At 38.7% G+C, this 8,901-nt stretch overlaps 1 protein-coding gene across 1 annotated transcript in view; it reads left to right on the top strand.

Moving 5' to 3' along the window:
• Positions 1-8,901, top strand: part of LOC109398420 (transcription factor grauzone) — a 166,651-nt gene that overhangs the window by 60,206 nt on the left and 97,544 nt on the right. The gene's annotated exons all lie outside the window — the stretch shown is intronic.

The raw sequence follows: 8,901 nt of genomic DNA on the forward strand, positions 1-8,901 counted from the left end.
GTTGCCGTATTTTTTAAAATTTAAATAAACAGCTATTGAAATATATTATACAAAAAACTGAATTCAGATGTAATAAATCATCGAACAAAAAAAAAAAATTAATGCAGAAGTAATGTAGTAAATTCATGCAAAGTTTATGTAAAGTAATTTATGCAGAGGTAAATGTAATGAACCCAACTATTACAATGCATTAGTGATAATAAACAGTTCACAACATTTTTTGTGTAATCTTCTAACTCGGTTCGTGTCCCACCGAACTTTGCCAAAAATTACTGGTGCACTGGCGGTCTCTAACACCAGTTAATTAATAATTTGCACATTATGGTGGTAACATGCTTAGCTGCGTTACCTATAAATTAGAAATACCCCCTTCTGACAAATAACACCCTTCAGTAGTAATTTTGTGTAATGTCGAAATATAAAGGTAATTCAGCAAGACGGCACCACAGACAAACAGACATATTACTTAGAAGAAAATTGCTTCAAAAACATCGTTTGGCATCTCACTAGCACCCTCTATAATGGTCAATCCGAAGCATTCATTTGCAGGTGTTGTTTCCCTCGCCTCGATTTAACAATTTTGCAGGTGATGATTCCCCCGTGCCGTCATCCATTCATAAAACATAAATGAAGGTTCACGATTGAGTCATTTTATGTAAACATTGATCGGCTTCGCGTTCATTTCTCTTCAAAATTGAGAGGTGATGTAGGCACAGCAACGCCACCATGACAGATGCGAGCACAGTCCGAACCACACTTTATTTTCAAAATGACCGTTAAATCGTGCGATGATTGTGGTTTGACTAGTATGTCTGTTTGTCTGTGACGGCACTGAAGGTGTTTCGAGTCCCATCCCATGGGCTGTCCAAAAACTTTTCGTAATAAAAAAATATGTAAAATGTTTGATTATGTAAAAATGGTTAGAAGAAGAATTAATATGAATAGAAAATTCATTAAAAAAACATAAATAAAAATGTGACAGAAATGCATTGTTTACATTATCTTCCGCATTATTGGCTTTGGGATTGGTAGGACTGAAAATCCGGGAGATTTTCTCCCTGCTCGAGCCTCGGCTTGATCTATCTCTCTGGAAAGGGGTAATGTCGAAGATATTGGATTGATACTTGGTTTGATCCTCGTGATTTCATCAATAATCCTTGAGAAAGAAATAATTGATGGAATGGTGGAATAAAGGAAACAAGAAAGCGCTGCCAAATAAACATTTTCAAGCACAAGTTGCGCATCGTAAATTTTCATAAGATTATTTAGGAATAATGTTTAATATTTAATATTGGTTCATTATGTTTTATATCACATCTTTAATTTCCACTAACGTATATGCGATTTTCTAGTGCCTTTAGTATAAAATGCTAGAAAACTCAGTATATTTTCGACAGCTTTGTTCTTTTCGTCATGGGGTGTTATCTAAAGTCTGATAAACTGAAAGTTGGCGTCACATCTTTGCCAATCAAACTGTTTACAACTAAGTTTCAAGATATTTGGACGACAAAATGGCAAAGAGAGAAGCACTGCCAATAATACACAAAGTCACTCTCAAGGCATATAATTTAATCATAGTTCAGTAATCAATCTAGCTATAGATAAACCTGTTAATAACGGATAAAGCAAACATTTTTAATTATAGCCGAAACAAACAAATCAATATGGCAATAACCTATTATCAGCCTTTGTTTTCCAAACCTCTACTGCTTTACATATTTACTATGACATTAGCAAAAATCAAAACTTGTTCGAACCTAACTATTATTTATTTATTTATTTATTTTTAACTTTAAATTTTGTAAGAGGGAAAAGCCCCTTTGAGTGATTTCCAAATTTACATGTTGAAGTTCGAACCTAACTGTTAATACTTATTGTTTAAGCTCCATTTTGTATGAAGTATTTTGGTTCACCGGTAGAAGTTCATAACTTGTGTTAGAAATTACAGAGAAAATAGGTAGAGAAGCGAAGAGTGAACAGCCGCCAGAACGGCAACACTTTTTCTGTTTTGATTTCATCGCTCGGATGCTGGCAACTGCAGCAAAGCAGATTAATCCACCCATCGAAGGTAGTGCCTATCTCGCATACCGCATTTGAAAACTATTTATACTGTTGTTTTATTAACTAGACATTATCAAACTGATGTTCCAAAATGGAACAATTTTCATTAATTCAAGGAATCAATGTTGTTTGCACTGTCATCCATGATATTTGGAAACTTTGGTGAAAATATGTTTGAAACGAATGCAATACTTATCTTTACTTATGCGGCAATCGTCAAGGTTTGTTGATTTTGTTCGATAGGATACCAGTTTGACGGTTCGATAAGGTATTTTTGGCTTCACACTATTCGCTTCTCTACCTATTTTCTCTGAGAAATTAAAAAACATCAACCTTCTCAAGAAATTAGGAAAAATAGCATGATGAATTAGTAAATAGATCCACTATTTACCAATTCATCATACTTATCCGAGAGATTGGGTTCAATAAATAAGAGTTTATGAATGCTTACAAAAAATCGAATATGACGTGGTAAATAACCAAAATTATCAAAACATTATATTTTCATAATCATTAATGGAATTGAATAAGCAAGTGAAATATCGAAATTTGCACTTTTATAATGATCAAGTATTTATTTTATTTACAATGCAAAAACGTGACACTTTATTTATTTCTAAAAATTTGCTTCCAAAGCATTCCATAAAATTCAATTGAGCTGGCCACCATGAACGCCGTAAACCACGCGCTGAATGTTGGTGAATTGCTATCTCTTCCTCACTGATGGAATGGTCATCGCTCAATCTGCTGACTCTTTTACCCTGCTGGATTGATCGAATAAAACAACTCAAGGGGAAAGTTTGACGGACTTGGATGATCTTGATGGTTTGGTCAAACTGGATGATAGCGGTGGTTGGATCAATCTTTCGGAGGGGAAATATTGAGGATATGATCACCAGCCTCAATCCTCGCTTTTGCAGGTTGGTCAGTATTTACATCAAGATTCAACATTATCATCCATGTTTTCCTCAATAAAAATGCATGCGATACATTTAGCAATATTTCCATCAAATTATGTTTCTTGATGAAGTTGAAGGAAAGATTGAACCTCTTGGTTGAATCAACTTATTGATAAGTGTAAATGGCACTAATGGACCAGTCACGGCACTGGCATCGTTTTTGCTCGTGTTTGATGTTTGCTCACTACCGCCATCTAGTGGTGGCTTGTCCAAACACGGCACGATTAGCATTGGGCGATTTAACGATAATTTTATATATAACTTGGTCGGCGTTAAATCAGAGGAGACCAAGCAACAAAATTAATGAAAATGAGATTTTTAAGGCATTTGATCAAGAATTACATTAGCTACATGGCACTTCTACCCGTTTAGCTTAACTCTTTATAAGGCAGTGGCAACTATATTGCCACCTTATACACTTTTTTTTTCTGTTCGTTTTGAAAATTTTTACAACTTCTGTTTTAACTTATTGACACATTAGGCCTTTGTGAACACCCATGATTTTTTTTAGTCATAACAAATATGAATGGGCTATTTTTAGAACAAAATGTCTCTCAAAAAACTCTCAACAAACATAGGCCTTTCATTCCTCATCATTCGATTTTTAATTCGCTCACCACAGCAGAAGCTCGAGCTTATAAACCTTTATGTACTCAAAATAAAGGTTTATAAGCTCGAGCTTCTGCTGTGGTGAGCGAATTAAAAATCGAATGATGAGGAATGAAAGGCCTATGTTTCTTTTACTTGTGGACAACATTTTAACTTGATTGCTTCATTACTTTTAGAAACTCAGCCTTTTGAAAAAATGTACTATAATCAATGGGCATGTACTAAAATTGCCATATCGTCGAAAATAATTAACCAATCGAGTTCAAATCCACACATGTAACTCATGAATATTTAGGGCAATAACCTGTCAAAAAATCAGCATGATTGATAAACGCATCACAAAATAACAACATTTTAAACTTTGTTGAAAAAAGGTAAAAAATTAGACCAGTCTAGTCGAGCAACGAATTTTTTGAAAATTAAAACGTTTTTGTTCATTACACCACATGTACTTTATATTCCAATGAAGAACAAGTGGATTCCGTGCCTGGTTCTCTCGGCCTTATAAAGAGTTAATGTTACAATTAAGGAGAGTTATAGCACAATTTCATTTGATTGATCTGCGAAAATAGAGATGAGCGGAAGTTACACATGTCGATTCGGCAACTCGATTTTGTTTACAACAGCTGCCAACACTTGCTACAAAGCTAGATGTTCAAACTTTGTGCGTGACTTCGTTGTGTTTCGAGTTGTTTTGTTAACATTTTCTTATTATGGTAGATTTTTTTTTCTTCAAAATTTTGAGAAAAATAGCGGGTTAATCGAAGAAATCTGAAAATTATTGCAAAGTGTTACCACAGACCAGACGTAACACTTGCGAAATTTCCATCGACCACGCTTTTAACGATCATTTTAAATTTTCATAGTTGTGGCTTTCACAACCAGAGGCGCGCGCATCGTTTTTCTATGCGTTTGACGTATAGACACTATAGATTCCATAGACTCGCGGAGACAGGGTTGAGCAATACGATTTTAGTGTGTTTTGCCATGAATTTAGAGTGTACCGAGCGAATATGACGTCACGCAATCCATTGTCGTTATTGAAATTGTGACGTCATGCTCGTTTGGCTACACGAACTGACAGTTCGTTTGGCTACAGTTGTCTTCGCCTCCGCGAGTCTATGGAATCTATAGTGTCTATAGTTTGACGTTTCACACTAGCGCCTTCTGTTGACGATATTGCACAACACAGTGATTCGTGCAACTTTTCCACCAGGTGATGGTAGTGTGAACTGGGCGATGGATTTCAATGAAAATCGTTCAAGGTGTTACGTCTGTTTGTCTGTGGTGTTACGCTAATCATATCGGCAGAAGTGAAGCAAGAAGCAGCAATGGAAGTTTTTTCGGGTGTGGGGGGGGGGGTTGAGAAATCTTACGCGCCATACAATTTTTTTGGGATTTCATACAAAAAATCTTACAAGGTGGGGAGGGAGTGTCAGAAAATCGCTAAAATTCCCTTACGTAATTAATGGACAGCCCCTTTCTAAATTTATCCAAAAATAATTCTCCGGTATTCTTCCAGGTGCTCCTTCCGAGATTCTTTCAGCGACTACTGGCTACTGTCAGGAATTGCTTCTGGATTTTCTTCAGGAAATCCTTCGTGGATGCCTTCGGAAACTTCTTCCGAGATTCCTTTGGGAACTCTTGCCAGGATTCTTCCGGGAAGTTCTTCTGGAATTCTTTCAAAACTGCTTCCGGAATTTCCAGGTTTCTACTAGCAACTCTTTTTTTTTTTTTGGTTTCCTCGAAGAGTTTCATTCGAAATTACTGCAGATCCTTTTGGAATTCCTCCAGAACTTTATTCTGGAATTCTTTCAGAAGTTTCTAATAAACAAAAGTTTATTAAAGGATTTTTTTTTGAGAAATTCTTCTTGCAGTTTTCAGTTGTGGCATTCCTCATGAAGTTCCAAGAGGATTTCTTTGAGGAAATACTCCAGCAAGTCCTTTCTGGTCCTGGAGAAATATCAGATGGAACCTTTTAGGAATTTCAGAAAAATATTCTGAAGGAATCCACAAGAAACCCCTGGAGGAGTCCTGGAACAAACAGTGCCCTATTATGCTTTTTCCATAGACAAATAAACTACCAGAGTATCACAGGCAATATAATAAAAAATATAATACAAATATTATTACCTTATCTCCCTTCTTTACCCTTCTTACGACTCTAAGAAGATAAAAATACCGCTCACCCTGAGTTTTCCAGATTTTTTCAGGGGCAAATTTTAAATGGTAATAATTCAAAAACTAACCAGAATGCTCGCCCAAACGTTATAAAATTTTTATGCTTTTAAAATTATACAGAAATACCCTCCAAACTCCCGTGACGACATCACGGAAAACCAATGTCTCTTTGTACACTGGTTGATGAGGAAAGAGCGATTTCTCAATCACCATGTCATTGTCGACACATGCAAACTTCGTTCGTTTATCCGAGACCATGGCATCCCATGACGTGCTCATAGTCCGAGTTGTCGGAACCTGTCGGAACCAACCTTTGCGTTGAAATTCACAGTCAGTGTTCTCCAAAGTTCAGCTTCGCTCAGTCCTAGGATGTCAAGCGCTTCACACGGCATGCCTCATTGGTTAGTTGTGCCAGTTTACCCTGCGGGGCTAGGGTTAAAACATTTCAAGTTCCAATTCTTGTCCGTTGTTTCGCACTAAAAGTCGTTGCCATTGAGCCAATTCGTAATCTTTCATTTTCGGTTCCTGTAACGGTTTTTGGGTTTCGGAAACAGTAGGTTGTTGACTTAAAGTCCCCTATCGTGTTGGGGCTGCCACCTTAGTTATAGCTGCCGGTGGAAGAGCATTTCTTACTCAGCCTCTGCATGCCAGAACAGACGCTGTTTGAGCCGCACCTCCTTGGTGAACAGACGCTCGAGACGTACCTCCTCAATCTAGATGAAGCCAGAAGGACAACAGTGCCCAGGCTGCACTACCAGCTAAGTACACAACTCTTAGCTGGCGGTCTTTGTCATCGCTTGATCCGGGGTTGAGGACCAGGTTTGGGAGATACGATTTTCGCGACTTGAAAATCCCGACTTTCAACCGAATCGACAATTTCAGAAATCTATAAGCAGGAAGATTCTGACCGCACGCATCATAGGTTTTAATCCAAATTATCATTTTTTATATATTTCGAGCTTTCGAGTCCTCCCATATGTACCAGCAATATCATTTAAATATTCTTTCCTGCGAAGTTTACATTCTCACTCAGTAAACAACAACAAAGCCGCTTTTTTGCATACCTTCTCCATCCAATCGTTTCTCATTTTATGCAAATCAGGATAGAAATGATGACAAAACCCAGCCCGGAAAACCAGTTTCTCCAAATCAAAAATTCTGTGCATTAAATTACCATATTCTGGCAATGAATGCAGCTCGGGTTCAGTGCCTGGCTTGGAAAATGGCACCTTCTTCCATTTCCTGCATTCGAACTAAAATGCATCAAATAGTCAAATAGAAGGCAGTTCGTTCCGATATACATTACGAAACTAACATGAACGCGTGCCCCAAGTCGTACGCAAACAATTATGATCCTACTACGTCTCCCAGCTCAGCTTCGGTGTTTTGTTCCCACGCAGCGCAGTGGCTAAACTAACTGGCCTAATAATATTTATTAGAACCTGTTGCTCTTATGATAATCGGTGCCAGCCAGACAGACGAACAGACGTAATGTGAGGAGGGTTGGGAATCGAGATAGAATAAGAGTTCTATCTGCTGGACCGCGTGTGAATCCCGTCCGGAGAGACACATCATCCCATTCACCGTCAGCAGCATTCATCCTACCTCAATAGCACAGACAAATCTATATAGCATTCTAGCCAATTCAACTAAATTAGCAAATGAGGCGAACATCATACACACGTGAAGTACAGTGTTGGTCAATATATTTGCTATCCAGTGCTCGATCCAGTGGATAAATATCCTCAATCTCACTACACCCGAATCTCCATTTAGGTAACGAGTCGGGACTGCCTGAATACAATTTTTACCTAAAGAAATTCATTACCTAAATGGATTTCAAGGGCGTTTCATGAGGTTTCAGAGGTATTTTAGGGGGCATCAGAGGCTCTCAGGTGCGTCTCACATGGATTTCATTTGTGTTTCAGGTGTTTCAAGGTGTTTCAGGAGGTTTTAGAGAGGTTTTGTGGGGCTTCAGAAACTCTCAGGTTTCATGGGGGTTTCAGAGGCGTTTCAAGGTGTTTCAAGGTGTTTCAATGCGTTTCATAGCCTTTCAGGAAGTTTCAGGAGGTTTATTCAGAGGTTTTTTCAGAGGGTCGCAGGTGAATTTGACGGAGGTTTAATAGGGGTTTCAAAGGCGTTTCAAGGCGTTTCGTGGCGTTTCAGGAGGTTTAAGGGAGGCTTAAGGGGGCTTCAGAGAGGCTCGCAGGTCAATTTCACGGAGGTTTCATGGTGGTTTCAGAGGCGTTCTCAAAGCGTTTCATTGCGTACCAGGGCGTATAAGGGCATTTCAGAAGGTTTCCGATTAATTTGAGGGAACTTAAGGACAAACTTGTTAGAATCCCAAAATGGCCGCCACAATGGCTGACTTTGGCACCTACTCACGATTTCGAGGGCACAAATCTCTTCGTAAACAAAACCAGTGCACGTGAGCTTTTTATTTTAAGCTAATTACAAGTGAGCAAGAACAGAATAATGAAATACATTGTTGTTTGCAGCTTGCTTTTTGAGATTTGTGCGTCTGAAGTTTCAATGCAATGTTGAAGCGGGATTTCAAGACGTTTGTCCTTAAGAGGCTCGCAGGTGAATTTCACGGAGGTTTCATGAGGGTTTCAGGGGCGTTTCAAACCATTTCAAGGCGTTTCAGGAGGCTTCACAGGGTCTTGGGGCTTCACAGGATCTCAGGTAAACTTCACGGAGGTTTTCTAGGGATTTCAGAGGCGTTTCAATGCGTTTCAGAAGGTTTCACAGGGGCTTCAGGGGGCTTCAAAGGCTCTCAGGCCAATTTCACGGATGTTTCAAAGGGATTTTAGAGGCATTTCAAAGCGTTTTAATGCGTTTCAGGAGGTTTGGGAGGCCTTAAAGAAGCTTCAGAGGCTCGTAGGTGAATTTCACGGAGGTTTCATGGGGATTTCAGAGGCGTTTCAAGGCATTTCAATACGTTTCATGGCGTTTCAGGGCATTTCAGGAGGTTTCACGGAAGTCTTAAGGAATTTTACGGAGGTTTTTAGGGGTTTAAGAGGCAGTTCAAAGCTTTTCTAGGCGTTTCAGGGTGTTTTAATGCGTTTCAGGGCGTCCCAGGATGTTTCAG

Source organism: Aedes albopictus, chromosome 1 (assembly GCF_035046485.1).
Source record: "Aedes albopictus strain Foshan chromosome 1, AalbF5, whole genome shotgun sequence".
Taxonomy (NCBI): Eukaryota; Metazoa; Arthropoda; class Insecta; order Diptera; family Culicidae; genus Aedes; species Aedes albopictus.